Genomic DNA, 15,869 nt, shown 5'->3' with positions numbered 1-15,869 from the left:
TTTCTTGATAGGTTTCTGTCGAATCTTCCAAGGGGTCTGGACCCTGTTCTTGTTAACTCCAGTACTAAAGCACTATAGCTTCCAGTGTCTGAAAATTGGAGTTAACTTTAGAGATCTGTGTTCCAATGACAGCACCGGTGTCAGTCCCAGGTCGCCACTAACCTTATTAACTACATAGCTGATATGTGAATAGATTTTGGGAATACTTCTGGGAACCCATTTTGTCAGCCACAAAATGTGAGTTAGCATTCTGCGGAGGAACTAGTGTAGGTTAGAGGCTGTGAGCGCTCCCCTCCTCCACCCTTCAAGATTCTTTGTCCCTTAGAGGGTTCTAGCAAGATGAGGTCATCTGTGCACAGTGATGAGCAGCCTGTAACGTGGCCTCATAGTGCTTTTCACCCTTCACTAAGGCTGCTGGGATCACATTTTAATGTTGGATTCACCGTGAGCTGTGCTTTTTTAGGGTGAGTATTGGGAGTAGCACTTCCAGAAAGAGGAAAGGCTAACCACACTCAAAAATACTGAGAGTTAGGTTGTGAAAAGCCAGCTCAAGGCGCATTCTTACCCAGACTTTAGGAGATTTCAAACTTCCCTATTGTTTTGCCAACGTAAAATTTCTAATCTGGGTCAGTGGTTTTGGTATTCCCTGGCTATGCACTTTTGAAAAAAAAAATCCATTTATAACTCCAAGTCTTGTTTGAGAACACATAGATTGAGAAGAATCACCACTTGTCTTGGTGGGGAAAAAAAGTTACACCATGAGTGTAAAAGCACTTTGTGAACTGTGAAGTGTTAGGCACATAAGAACATTTCCGAAACCTCCAGTGGAAAGATCCTGTTGTGATTTCCTCTCAGAAATGTTTCAGAACAAGTTCACAGTAACAACAGAAAGAACCTGGAGGTAGGCTTTGGCCCAGTCAGCTCCCAAGGAACCTCTGAGACCCAAGGAACTGTGCCAACCGTGGCTGGCCATTCGCCAGGGCTGCCTTCCCCACTTGGGGCTTCCTGTTCCAAAACTACACTAATCACAGGCTTTCCTCCGTAGAGTCTGCAGTCTCAGCAGAACATCACAGCAAGTACACAGAAGGGGCGTGTCTCAACAGCTAGCTCCTCCCAGGAAATGTGGCGCTGTTGCCTAAACTCTGATTCCCAAATGTAAACATGGCAAAAGGCTGCAGGCGTGCTGCCATCCTAGCAAACCTCCTCGGGATCCTGAACTGGGAATATCTCCTCTCACAGCGTATGTTCCTCACATGCTTGCAACCTCTGAGGGCTGCCAGAGTTTTACTAGCACCTGCCGACCTTAGCCAAAACCCTGGGCGCTTCCTTGGGGGCTCCTTCTTTTTTTTTTAATTTTACTTTCTAAATAGTTCTAACTTTCATCTCTCTTCAACTCTCTTAGTTCAGAGTGGTATTGTTTTCCTCCCAGGTTTTCTCTCAGCCGCCACCCAATCTGTCCTCTGCATTGAGCCTGCTTGGGCCGGCATGGTGCTGTACTGGAGAGGCAGAGACAGCAGGATCTCTGTGAGTGTGGTCAGTATTCCAGTGCCAGGCCTGCCAGAATGAGAGAGTCAGATCTTGCCTCAAAACAAAAACAAAATAAACATTGAGATACACTGGTCTTTCTTAAAATCACATTTCAATCCTATTTATACTAATAAATTTGTTCTATTGTTTGCCTTCCTTCCTTGGCCTCTCTGTCACCTATAAGGCAAGCCCCCCTCCCACCCCCAAACTCTTAGGGTAATGGATAAGCGTTTCAGGATCAGAGACCTCTTTGGTCTCATGTACTTAAACCTCACCCTGCTTTCAAGTCCTGTGTAACTCTAACTCTGACACAGGAATATTCTTGGTCCTTTTATCCCTTTGGGACCCTGTAAGTGCAGTTTCCTCAGTCAGGAACTTTTCATCTGCTTGTTAGTTCCAGGGTATTTTCTTCTGTGAAAACTTCCCAAACACTAAAATAGCAGGGTTGGCCATGCTTTCCCTTTTCCTACAACTGTGACCTGTTAGAGCAACTTGCATGGGGCATATTTTTAAAACAAACACATCTCCTTTCTAAAGCATTAGCTCTGTGGATGCCTGACAAAGGGCTTGAGCCAGAGCAGGTATACAATAAATTGTTTTTGATGACTTTTGCCTCTGAACACATCACATGCAAATACTACCAAAAGCATTAACATTGTCTGACAGGGATGTATACATGAAAACCCACAGAGCAGAAGGCAGCTCAGCTTTTTTCCCCCAGTGCTCTCCTGGTTGCCTATAGTGACTGGAGGTTTCCATTTTGACAGGCTGGAGTTTCCAGAGCAGTTGCCAACAGTGGAATGCTCTGAGTTTAGGTGGCAACTAGCATGAGCCCTAAGCACTGGTGAAGCTCAGGCCCAGGTAAAGGAGCAGAGAGAGGAACAGGCCCAGAAGACAGCTGGCTGGGCATCTGAAGCCCTGCAGGGCCAGCTTCTTCAGCGATATGCTCAGGCTGCACAGACCAAGGCAGTGGTTGCATTGGTGGCCCTGAAGTTGGAGTTGGTACCCACTGTGGTCTTCTGGTATAGTAGGCCAGATGTGACTAAGACTGAACATGAACTAACAAGATTCCAATCCTCATCGCTGTATTTTTCAGATAAAAAAAAAAAAAAAAAAAAAAAAAGCTCAGAGCAGAAGGACATTCCCATGGGTTAGTTTGTTTTTTAGACAGACTCTCTCCTGTAGTCTAGGCTGGCCTCAAACTTAGGATCTTTTTGCCCCTGAAATGCTGGGCTAGAGATGTATGCCATACTTGCTTCCCAGAAGTTTCCTTGTTACAGTTTCTGTTCTCTAACTCCATAAACACAACTTCCCAGTTCATAGCAATTAGCTAACTGATGTCTACAACAGAAGAAAACTAGGAAAACCTAGTTTCTTTTTTTAAAAAGATTTATTTATTTATTTATTTAATGTATATGAGACCATGGTTGCTGTTTTCAGACACAGCAGAACAGGGCGTCAGATCTCATTACTGATGGTTGTGAGCCACCGTGTGGTTGCTGGGAATTGAACTCAAGACCTCTGGAAGAGCAGTCAGAGCTCTTAACCGCTGAGCCATCTCTCCCGCCCCCTAGTTTCTCTCTTAACACTTAAAAAAGGAAAAGCAAATCAAGCCGATACAAGAGAAAGCCAGTGACCACAGAGAGCCTGTTAGTTTTGCCACGGAAGTTTGTGAGCACATGTGTCACACACAGCAGGGATGTAGGTTCAGCACCCTCTTTCAGGATAACTGTGGTCCTTGCTGTCTAACAGCTACTTTTAAGCTGTTTAGTTAGGGTAGGATCCTGGCTTCTAGGACGATGGTTCTCAGATGACAGTCCCATGGACAGACAGTCTCTGTTCTGCCAACTCTCTGAGCTCGAGATGACTCTGACCCAGAAAAATATCCTTTTGTTTTTAAGCAATTCTTTTTTTTTTTCTATAGAAGGTAGAGAGGGAAAAAAAAATGGAAGGAAGGGATCTCAAACATTTTACATAGAGTGACAAGATAAGTTTCCTGAAAAGATGAGATCTGAGCAAAAATGGGAGAAAGTAGATGTTGAGAGAAGTAGATAACAGGGAAAGGGTGTGTCAAGTCTCGGAGGCCCAGAGGAGCAATAGCCAGGAGGTCAGAGAACCATTACAGGGTAACTGGGGAAGAGCCCTGGGGAACGAGGCACAGAAGGATTGACGGCATCATTTGTGGGATCTTGAAAAGCATTTAAGATACTGCTCTAAGGGACTTGGAGACCATTCCATGTGTCTGCTTGCTTTCCGTGGCTATGATAAACACCATGATGAAAACCAACTTGGGGAGGAAAGGTTTGATTTGACTAGTGGGGCACAGTCCATCATCGGTTGAGGCCAAGATAGGAACTCAAGCAGGGTGGAACCTAGAGCCGGGAACTGAAGCCGGGAACTGAAGCCAAGAGTGTGTAATGCTGCTTATGAGCTTGCTCTCCATGAATTGCCCAGACTGCTATCTTAAATAGCCCAGGGCTGCCTGTCGAGCAACGGCACCATTCACGGTGTGCTGAGCCCTCTCATATCAATCATTAATCAAGAAAATGCCCCGGGCTGGAGAGATGGCTCAGCTGTTAAGCTCCTTTTCTTAGATGGCTCTAGCTTGTGTCAAGCTGACAAATTCTAACTAGGACAGCGTGTTTTCAAAAGGAGCAGAGACAGTCTACATTTTACAAGTGCCACTTGTATGTGAAGTTTTTAGAGTGAAAACACAGAAAAGGAGAGGAGTAGAGGCTAGCTAATAGACTGCTACAGTGATGTAGGGAAGAGTTTAAAAGGACCAGTGTTGGCACAGACACACCAAGACCAAGTTCTCAGAGCAAAGGACATGTATTTGTTCCAGAGGGACAAAAGGCAGGGAATAAGAGACAAAGACAGGAGGTAGAGGATGAGGGAGAAAAAGGATGAGGGAGATTGGGGGCAGTTTATAAAGGAAAAAGTTAGGTTGAGTTGGTTAATTTTGATTGAACATATTAATTAGGGCAGCCAAAAGGGGGCCTTTGATTTCTGGACTTTAATATTTTCATAGCTACACCTTGGTGGTCAGCCTCAGGAGGAGGAAGTGGCCAAATAAGGGAACAGACCTTGGTAGCTAGCTTTAAGAATGTAATCGAACAGTTTTTAGCAAGGCAGAGGGAATGAGGGGAAGGGCAAGGCCTGCCAGAGCCATGGTTGTCTTGCTCTGCCTGCCAGAGCCCCTCCAGCGGTGACAGCACCAGAGAGAGTGAGTCTGGCGTATTTTGAAGGTTGAACCTGTGCGGTTTCTTGGGTTAGCTTTGGGCAGTATTCGTATTACATGAAGGGTGTATCTTGGAACCATCCAGCAAGGCTCTGGTTGGGCCAGGGGATGATTTAAATGACTTGCCTGAATTTACTCACTGGGAGTTTATTTCCTCAGAAACCACTGTCTCTCTGTCAGAGGTCCAAATAAAAAGACCCAGAAAGGAAGAGAGTTTTCAATGTGTAAGAGAACGTCTTGAAACTGACTTACTTGTTCAGTCTCAGGTTTACTTTGTTCCGACTCTCAGAGCGTGATGGTTACCAGACAGGAAAGCGTCTTTCACAAGAGGCCCCAGGCAAGAGCCGGTCACTTGCTAAACACATTAACCAGATCTTCAGAGATCAGACCTGAGACTTTGCTGCTGTTGTATGAGAACCCAGTCTATCTGTAACGGAGCCAAAGGCTCTTCCAAATAAGCTTCGCTCCTTGCTGGGAGAACAAGATGAGTTTAGGAAAGTGCACTGGGGAGAACACAGCACACTGTAGGTGCATCCAGCGCGCTCCAGGTTCCTCATTTGCCTGCAGAGAAGGATGTTCAGAGGGAAGGTGCTTCGTCTCATCTCCAGCTAGCTTCTTGGACATGATGTTGACTTCTTTGCCTACTGTGGATGATTGGCATTTCCCAGGTGCCTCTATTTCCATCTATTCATTCTGGCGTTTCTCACTGTTCATTTCTAGAAAGGTCTTTTTCTTTTTTTTTAGACTTTAAACTACATGTCTGAGGAATTTTCTGCCCTCACAGGGAAGTTCAGCCTGATATTTGGTTACAGTTGAGCCAGTCTGTGAAACCAGTCTCTAAGCTTTCTCTGGTGGTCAATACTCTGTGGTATTCATACCCTGGTTACTGGGAGCAGGTAACAGAAATGATGAAATGACAATTCTAAAAGCGATTATAAAAAGTTAATTTGCAGGAAATTGGATGATCTTAGAATGTTTACTATTAAGTACTATTTAGAAAGCCTCCCTGTAAGTAGGAATTTTATGATCTTTTGGATAGTTCAAAATGCTGTGTCTCCACCCAGGGCCCCAAATACAACCCAGATCCCATTCTTTTGGCTAGCACTTAGAGTCTTGCAACTTCAGTTACTGCTTTTACAAGCTGGTGATTCTGAAGGTGGGTTGGGGAGGATCCGTCCTTAATGCCTGTCAAGCTTCTACTATGTAACTAGCTACCTAACAGTTAAAGGTGGCAATCTGAGAAAAGCTTGTTGTGGGAGTTGTTTTCAAAAGTGTGTGTGTGTGTGTTAATGATTGTCAAGCCTCTACTATCCAACTAGATACGTAACAGCTAAAGTTGGTAACTTGAGAAAAGCTCATGGGAGTTGTTTTCAAAAGTGTGTGTGTGTGTGTTAATGATTGTCAAGCCTCTACTATCCAACTAGATACGTAACAGCTAAAGTTGGTAACTTGAGAAAAGCTCATGGGAGTTGTTTTCAAAAGTGTGTGTGTGTGTCTGCTTGTGAATCTAAAGGGACATTATGGTACTCCATGGCTAGTAAAAGTATGGTGCTTTCTGAAGCCTGGGACCAGGAGTGGCAGTTGTACAGTCTGCCGTTACCACAGGAAGCCAGACACCAGAGTTAGGGTTAGGGTTAGGGTTAGGGTTAGGGTTAGGGTTAGGGTTAGGGTTAGGGTTAGGGTTAGGGTGAATCTCTGTGAGGTCAAGGCTAACCTGGTCTACATGATGAGTTCTAGGCCAGTCAAAACTACACAGTGAGTCCTTGTCTTAAAAAACAAACAAATCAATAAAAAGTATCTTTAAAAGAAAAAGAAAAGAAACCCAACAAATAATGCTACAGTTTTCTTGAAAAATTAGAAAGGCAAACAGATACATGCTGGTAACAATCTGTCTGCTCTCCTCACTGTGCAGCTGTATAATTGAATACTTTGGAATTGAGCTCTGAGAATGCATTCAAAGAATTATACTCATGAGACTGTGTGACCATCTCTCTGCTTCTAATCTAGAAAATGGAATCTTCCCATTTTTCTTTCAGCATCTTGTTCCCTCTCAAATCCTACTGTTCAGAAAGCTCTCTCATTTTATCTTCCTCCCTGCCTGTCTAATTGTTAATTGGATAATTATGTATTTTAGCTATAATAAAAAGTTTTAGTCAAAGTACAAATGTCTTCACGAAAGAAGCTGTGTCTTTTGGGAGTTAGCAAGACAGTGTTGCTTCTTTGTAGCAGGGGGGATTTTACCCAAGCATCTGTGGAGCAGAGGAAGTCCCAGGATGAAATGGGAACAGAGACAGACTCTTGAGAGTTCTAAGGCCTGCTATCAGACTCTGTTGGAAGAATGAACCTTTTAAAGGCCTGTAAGGGCAAGCTGATGTCTGAGCCAGGACAGAGCCAACAGTGGGTATGGTGCCTTGGCTGGCAGTGTCTCCCATAGGCTCAGGTGTTTGAAAGCTTGCTCCCCTGTTGGTAGCACTGTTTGCATAGGCATAGGAAGTATGTCTCTGCTGGAGGAAGTACAGTCACTGAGAAGGGCCTTTGAGAGTTAGAAGACTTGCTGTTTCTAGTTTGAGCTCTCTGGTTCCTGCTTGTAGCTCACTATGTGAGCACTCTGCTTCCTGCTCCTGACACTCTACCTTCCATCCATCATCATGGACTCGAACCCTCTCAAACTGTAGGCCCAAATAAGTTGCCTTGGTCATTTTATCACAGCAATGCAAAAGTAACTAATACAGTGGGTTAATGGAACAAGACGGATCACCTCTCACAGATGTGCCTGAAGATAAAGCCAGAGTTAAATCGATGGCTCAGTAATTAAGAGCATAGGCTTGTCTTCCAGAGAACCTGCGTCTGGTCCCCAGCACCTAAGTGGCAGCTCTCAGCCATCTATAACTCCAGTTCCAGGGGATCTGATGCCCTCTTTTGCTCCTGCATGCATGTGGTATACAGGCATATATGCAGACAACCCCCAATAATTAAAAAATGCTTTTAAAAGGTAAACTCATACTGTAACAATCTGAAGATCTCTGAGCCCCAACTTTAAAGGAATTGTGGAGTTGCAAGTTCCTCCAAAAATATCATCTAATTTAACTTCACATTCTAGTCATCATTGAAGCCCAAAGACTTAGCAAAGGTAAGAGATTTAGTCACTGTTCCAGCAAACTAGGGACAAAGGAGCCATGGTCTAGTACTGTTTAGTATCCTATATTGTGCCAGTTTTCTCCCAGCACTTCACTGTCACAGTGAAATCCCTCTTCAAGGTCACCAGCTTGCCTAACTCCTATGGCAGAAACCCCTGGTAGCCCAGGAAAGCCTGCTCGACATGTTCAGGGTCAGTCCTATATTTTTTTCTTCCAGTGACCTGCCCTCTTCCACGGTCTCGGGTTTTAGTGTCCCTTTCTGCTCAGAACACAGCACACAGGGTCACTCAGAGTCCAGAAGCTGACATGGTTCTCACCGCCATCTTTAGACCCAACATCCCACTTTCTTGCAGTTCTCTAAGTCCTGCCTTGTTTCTTCTTATTGTAGACGCACTTTGTGCTCTAGACATACTGTTACCTGGTTAAGTTGTTTCTTTTTTTTTTTTCCCCCAAACTGGTAGACAGTGTGTTTTAGTTGACTTTGTGTTAATTTTGCTAGGCCATAGTTCTTAATGTATTTGATTAAACACGTCTAGATTTTCCTTTGAAAGTTATTTCTGAGATGGGATTAAGGTTTAAATAGAAAGGTTCTAAGATTTTGGATTACCCTCCTAAATCTGGCTGTGCTTCAGGGCTTAAGAGAAAAGGTTCAGGGAACTCAGCCAGCAGGTTGCCTTTGGATTCCAGTGTAACATGAGCTCTTTTTGTGTTTCGGTTCTACTGGCCTATCCTTCCAGAATCCACATTCATGGGAGCCAGTTCTTCAGTTCCTTGAAATCAGCCTCCCATTCCTCCCACGCTCTCCTTTTCCTTTCCCAAACACACATCTGTCCAGTTGGCTCTGTTTCCCCAAAGAACTCGGATCTCACACATCTAACTTTCCCTTAGACACAAACTCAGAGTTAGAAAGAGAAATCTTAGGTGATTTTTCATTAATTTATGGGCTAGAACTTTTTTTTTTTTTTTTTGGTTTTTCGAGACAGGGTTTCTCTGTATAGCCCTGGCTGTCCTGGAACTCACTTTGTAGACCAGGCTGGCCTCGAACTCAGAAATCTGCCTGCCTCTGCCTCCCAAGTGCTGGGATTAAAGGCGTGCGCCACCACTGCCCGGCGGGCTAGAACTTTTATTCTACTCCCTTATGCTGATGATTCAAAAAGAAAATGTAATTTGTGTGTGTGTGTGCGTGTGTGTGTGTGTGTGTGTGAGAGAGAGAGAGAGAGAGAGAGAGAGAGAGAGAGAGAGAGGGAGGGAGGGAGGGGGGAGAGAGAGAGAGAGGGGAGAGAGAGAGAGAGAGAGAGAGAGAGAGAGAGAGAGAGAGAGAGAGGGAGGGAGGGGGGAGAGAGAGAGAGAGGAGAGAGAGAGAGAGAGAGAGAGAGAGAGAGAGAGAGAAGAGAGAGAGAAAGAGTTTCAATCGCTAGCCTGGCCTGGAATTTTCTGTGAAACCAAGGCTGGCCTTGAACTTGTGATCCTCCTGCCTTAGTTTCACTAGTGCTGAGATTATCGATGTGCCTCACTATGCCTGGATAAAAGGAGTGGTTTGGGGGTAAACTTTAATTTTCCATTTAGTTTTGGACAAGCAGGGTTTCAGCTTAATAAAAATTTAGGAAGAGAAGAATTATACATACTATTCATAGCTGCTGTCCACATATACCATGTCCTGCAGTAATACCTGCCACCAACACACTCTACCTTTATGGTTTCATTGAATCCTCGTTTGTCCTATTACAACCCCCTGAGATAGGCTGTCACACTCACATTTTACAGAAGGAAAAACTGAGGCTTACACACATCAATTATGTGGCTGTGACTCTCAAGTAAATGCAGAAGCAGCATTCAAAATCAATTTTCAAAAACTCTGAGCAGCACTCTTGTTTTGCTTTTACTCGGAGATTTGGCATTTGGGAAGATGGCCTGAGTTCAGAGCAGTAGAAGCACAACCTTTGGTTCTCTTTGCCATCTGATGGAAATCATCTGTATCGTCACTGGGAAGAACAGACAAAGCCCCACATGTACTGTACTTGGCTCTCTTCAAGTTAGCAGCCAACTTTATGGGGTTATAAATCTCTGGACTCTTAACTGATAGTAAACTAAATCAAGCAAAGCTGTTTCCCTGGGGTCAGATGGTCTCTACGCCTTGCTTTAGTGTGACGTAGATGGGACAGCTGGCTACCTTCCGGTTTATTTCGGAATGTTTTTATCAGTACACTTTTGTAATGACAAACTGCAAAAGTTATTTATGAGCCAGGCCTGGTAGTACTTAGAGAAATTCTATCACTTGGGAGGTAGTGGTAGGAGGATCAAGAGTTCAATGACAATCTTGGTCTCAAAAGACCCTGTCTCAAATCTTTAACAAGTATGATCACAAGCCAGGTGGTGGTGACAGGTGCCTTTAGTCCCAGCACTCGGGAGCCAGAGGCAGGCGGATCTCTGAGTTTGGTGTGAGTTTCAGGACAGCTGGGCTATACAGAAAGGCCCCGTCTTGAAAAAACAAAAAACAAAACAAAACAAGACAACAAAGTTTGATTACAGAGGGCCAGTGATATGGCTCAGGAGTTAAAGGCACCTGCTGCCAAGTCTGACGACCAAAGTTCAATCCCCAGGATGTACAGTGTAGAAGAAGAGAACTGGTTGAAAGTTGTACTCTGACCTGGTTTTATGCCTTTGCATGCTTGCTCTATACACAAACTACATGCACACAGAATTAATTTTTAAAGTACAATAAAATTGAAAAAGTGAACTCTTTCCCAGTATTTTCAGGTTAAATGGCCAAACTTAGAACTGAGTGAAAGAAGGAAGCCTGCTGGGAACCAGTGTGTCTCTGCTTCCTGGCTGTGGACGCAGTGTGACTGGCTAGCTGCCTTGTGTCCTCTGTCACAGCTGGGGCTGCTCTTTGTGCCATGTGTCCCTACTGGATGGGATGTTAACCTTTAAGCAACGGACCCAATGAGCCCTTAGGTTGTCAGGTATTTGGTCACAGCAATAAGAAAAGTAACTGAATCTTTAAGTATTCACTTCTTTGGGAAAGTTAATATATCCTATTAATTTTTTTGAATCAGAGTTGAAGTTTATTGAGGAACATTTTAATATAATATTAAGTAGAGGGATTAATAGGATGACAGAGGACTGGAGGAAAGAAAGAATAAATATCCAAGAGTTACCTCACATATTAATTTTTAAAATGTTTAGTAGTGGCTGGGCAGTGGTGGCGCATGCCTTTAATCCCAGCACTTGGGAGGCAGAGGCAGGCGGATTTCTGAGTTTGAGGCCAGCCTGGTCTACAGAGTGCGTTCCAGGACAGCCAGGGCTACACAGAGAAACCCTGTCTCAGAAAAAAAATGTTTAGTATATTGGCCAGCGAAGTCATCTGAGCCTGGGCTTTTTAAAATTTTATTTATTTTTATGTTTATGTGTGTTTGTGTGTCTGAGTGCATGTATTTGCACCCATATGTGTGCAGGAGTCCAAGGAGGTCAAAAGAAGGGTCAGGTAGTGGTGTGTCACCATGTGGGTGCTGGGAAATGAACTCGGGTTCTTGCAGAAGCAGTAAGTACCCTTTAACTACTGCGGTGGCTATTCTTGGTTGCCAACTTGACTGTGTCTGGAATTAACTAAACCCTCAGAGCCTGGGCACATCTGTGGGGGACTTTTCTCCCTTGAAGACCCACCCTGAATCTGGTTCTGTTGTAGTAGGAAGATAGACCTTAAATCTGGGCCACATCTTTTAGTCAGCCTACATAAAGGACACAGAAGAAGGAAGTACTTGCTCTTTGCCTGCTTGATGGCAAGTTTGTTATTTCACTGGCATTAGAACACACTTGTTCGGGATTCTGGAATATACTGAAGACCAGTTGAGGTACTCAGCCTCATAGACTGAACAACACTGTTGGTAGACAGCTATTGTTGGACTAGCAGGACCACAGTAAGCCAATATAATAAATCCCATGTACTTACATATTATTCACATATTCTATACTATTTACACACACACATACACACACATTCATTCTATCAGTTCTGTTCCTCTATAGAACTCTTGTTCAGGGATTTTTATGGATGGTGTTTTTGGCTTTAAATTATCAATTTATTCTCTTTATTTGGCTTTTATTCTTTTTTGTTTGTTTCTTCTTTAGAGAGTATCTTAGTCATTGTTTTATTGCTGTGAAGAGACACCATGACCATGTCATATCTCTCTGTGTCTCTGTGTCTGTCTGTCTGTCTGTCTGTCTATCTATCTTTGGTATTTTTAAGACAGGGTCTCTCTGTGTAGCCTTGGCTGCTCTGGAACTTACTCTGTAGATAGATATTCTTTTACCTCTACTTCCCAAATGTTGGAATTAAAGGCATGCTCCAGTACCATCCAACCATGTTAACTCTTAAAAAGGAAAGCATTTAATTGGCGCTTGCTTACAGTATCAGAGTTTTAGTCCATTATCATCATAGAGGGGAGCATGGCAGCACACAGGCAGACAAGGTGCTGGAGAAGGAACTGAGCGATCTACGTCTGGATCTGTAGGCAGCAGGAAGAGAAAGAGATACTGGTCTAGCTTATGTTTTTAAAACTTCAAAGTCCACCCCAGGTTGACACACTTCTTCCAACAAGGCCACACCTCCTAATCTTTCTCAAGTACTTCCACTCCTAGATGACTGAATTAAAAAATATGAGTGTACAGCAAGGGCATTCTTATTCACATCACCATGGAAGGTTTGAGTAATTATTATTTTCTAGGAATGTCCATTTATCTAAGTTGGAAAAAAAGTTAATTATAGTAGTCTGTAAGTCTTTTCATTTCTGGAAGGTTCATAGAAGGCTCCATCTTCTGACTCTTGATTCGTAAGTATGTTTAGCAACTTGAGTCTGTTTTCTTATTTGATGCCAGCAAAGGCTAGTTGATTTTTTAAAAAAGAAGTGTCTCCTGGGCTATTGCTCAGTTGGTACCTGCTCTCTAAGCATGTGTGATGTTCTTTGTTCATTCCTTAGCACTGCATGTAATAAATGTGTCTGGGTGGCCAGAGAGATGGCTCAGCCATTCACAGCACTTGTTGCTTTTGCAGATGACCTGGGATTCAGTTACCATCATCCAGATGGTGATTCACAACCACTGGTAACGGCAATTCCAGGGAATCTGACCTTTTCTTTTGACTTCCAGGGGCCCCAGGCATGCATACATACATACAGGCAGAACACTCATACACATAAAAATAAATAAGTGAGCTATTTTCTTTTTTAGAGAAATGGGACTAAAGAAAAGAAAGGAAATAAGGAAGAAATGTAACTCTTAAGGAAAAAAAAATCACAAAATCCAAAGTATTTCAGCAAGGGAAAACGTTTTATTTACTTGTGCAAAAGGGTGCAATGTCGATGTTGCCCTGCCAACTCAAGCAGGCAAGCGCACCCAGTAGGGGTTCTGCTGTGATTTTATCTATAGCACAAAGGGGCCCTGGTGCTCTGAGTGGTCAGAGCTTGGCATCACATTCTTATACAGTTGGCTGATGTAAAAGGATGCACCTGATGAATGGAATGCACGTTTTAGCAGAAAGTGAAACTCTGAACATATCTTTTGAATTTAAAAAGTGCCAACCCTGGAAGAATTTGAATTTCAGCCAAGTAGCTCCTTCAAAAACCGTATTTAAAATAGAGCTTTGTCTTAACACTTTGACAGGGACTTTACAGTTTGCATGTGGAAGCACAGGGTGGTGCTGCACTTCTGTAGTACATGGGAGGGCATGGCATTATGCGTGGCTTTTATTTGTTGGTTTTCCCATGCGGGTTCTGAGGATCGAACTCGCATCATCAGGCCTGCCTGTCAACCACTTTGTCACTTGGGGCACATTTTCACACCCAGTTTTTGTAGTGCTGGCGATGGAACCCAGGACTCTGAGTGCTAAGCTAGCACTCTACCTACAGAGCGACATTCCCAGCTCTGGAAAGTCTTCCTTGATGTCTATCCTAATACCAGGGACTCGAAGGGAAGAAATTGATCTCCATTAAGTCTTCTAGTCTGCCTCTAAACGTGAGAGGATTCCACTTTTCTTTTCTTTTCTTTTTTTTTTTTTTTTTTTTTTTGGTTTTTTCGAGACAGGGTTTCTTTGTGTAGCCCTGGCTAGATTCCACTTTTCTCTGGGTTCTCACCATTGCTAATGCTGCTTTGCTCTTCCCCAAATGGACTTCCCAACTGTCTGTTAGTGCCTAAGGGACCTTATATAAGCGTAAGAATAGACACTGGACTTATTTCCCTGGAGGGCTTTGTATTTGTATCTTTGCTTCCGCACTAAAAGTGCAATTTTTACTCCTTAGTGATTAAATGATAATACCCAACAGATGACATTTATTCAGGTATAAAAGTCTGAGGAGGCTTTGATTATAAAATAAATTTGCCCACTATATCCTGATAAAAAGAACAGAATCTTATTATTTTATCTCATTTTTTATCTATTCAGATAGCAATATATTTAGGGACTCAGTAAACCCATTTATTCCCCAATTCTGAGGGGTCATTTGGTGATCAAGGTCATTAAAAATATCTATTTTTAGGTGGCACCCTCCATTCTACTCTGCTTGCCACTCTTGGAAAAAAAGCAGGAGCTGCCCTGCCGCCTCTGGGGTTGATATGTTTAGGCCAAGGTCGAGGAGGCTGCCAAGGCTGTCCAGGTTCTGGAATCTCGCAGTCCTGGCTGTCTGTGGAAGCTTTGGCCATACAGGGAAGTTTTCCACCAAAGAAACGTTGGCGTGTTGGATAGGTACTGTCAACTGGGCACAAACCTAGACATAGCTTGGAAGAGGGGATTTTAACTGAGAAAATGCCTCCATCAGATTGGCCTGTAGGCAAGTCTGTGAGGGGGGCACTGTGGTCTGAGTTAGGGATTGATGTGGAAGAGCCATGGTCGGAGTAGGAGGCGCTCCCTCGGACAGGTGGTCCGGGTTGTATAAAGAAGCAAACTGAGAAAGCCATGAAGAGAAAGCCAGTAAACAGCACACCTCCGTGTCTTCTTCTTCAGTTTCTGCCTCCAGGTTCCTGCCATGCTTGAGTTCCTGCCTTGGCTTTCCTGAATGATGGACTCTGACTGGGATGTGTAAGCCAAATAAACTCTTTCCTCCCCAAGTTGCTTTTGGCCATGGTGTTTGTCATAGCAACAGAAAAGTAATTAAGACACTAGGTGAGTCTGTTAAAGGGACCTGTTCAGAAGCCCTCTAGTAACTGTTGATATCCAGAGTAGGTGCCGGGAGCCATGGCCTCAGCCATGGCCTTGTGGATATCTTCTAGCTTACATGAACAATCCTGAGAGAACATTCGTGGTCATAACAGTAAGAAGATTTGTGGGAAAGAGGACACTGTGACCGTTGGTTCCAGGAGCTGAAGATTGCCACCTGACCTTCAGAGAGTCCCTGGGCTCTTCCCCCGTCCCTTGGAGCCTCCTCTTGCTTATGCTTATATTGCCACTCCTGAATAAAGTTTTCAGAGCTTGATCAGTATAATTGACTTGCTCTCATTCTTCGTGTCTCTTGTCCCCCCCCCCCCCTCTCTCTCTCTCTCTCTCTCTCTCTCTCTCTCTCTCTCTCTCTCTCTCTCTCTCTCTCTCTCTCTCTCCTGCCCTGGGTCCCTGCTGATTATCCCTGCAGGTCCGGGCAAGTAGGGAAGGAAAGAAAGACACAACTTGAAACTTCATTATCTACTTTTTCTTTGCAAGAAATAAGGCCAGGGAAGCCATCATAGACAATTCAGGTTGTTGACTGCTGATTTGTTGACTCATATGACCGAATCACAGAAAGTACTCCTCCAAAGTCAATCCCAGTGAATGGATCAAGACTGCCGTCTTCAACTTGCAGATGCCGCTGGGCAGGATGAATACCCTGTTTCCCTCAGACATACTTCATAGAGATCAACTGATACGTTCTTGTGGATTGTTATAGCAAAGGTTTCGAAGTGATTGATGTTTCCTATGGCCAATTGTTGGATGTGGTGGAGAA

At 43.8% G+C, this 15,869-nt stretch overlaps 1 protein-coding gene across 2 annotated transcripts in view; it reads left to right on the top strand.

The window, feature by feature from the left end:
- Smim3 (small integral membrane protein 3) overlaps window positions 1-15,869 on the top strand; it is a 51,036-nt gene that overhangs the window by 1,794 nt on the left and 33,373 nt on the right. The window lies entirely within an intron of this gene.

This window comes from Mus caroli, chromosome 18, assembly GCF_900094665.2.
Source record: "Mus caroli chromosome 18, CAROLI_EIJ_v1.1, whole genome shotgun sequence".
NCBI classification, from domain to species: Eukaryota; Metazoa; Chordata; class Mammalia; order Rodentia; family Muridae; genus Mus; species Mus caroli.
Note: the sequence above shows the minus strand (reverse complement) of the source record. Positions and strands in the feature narration are given on the sequence as shown.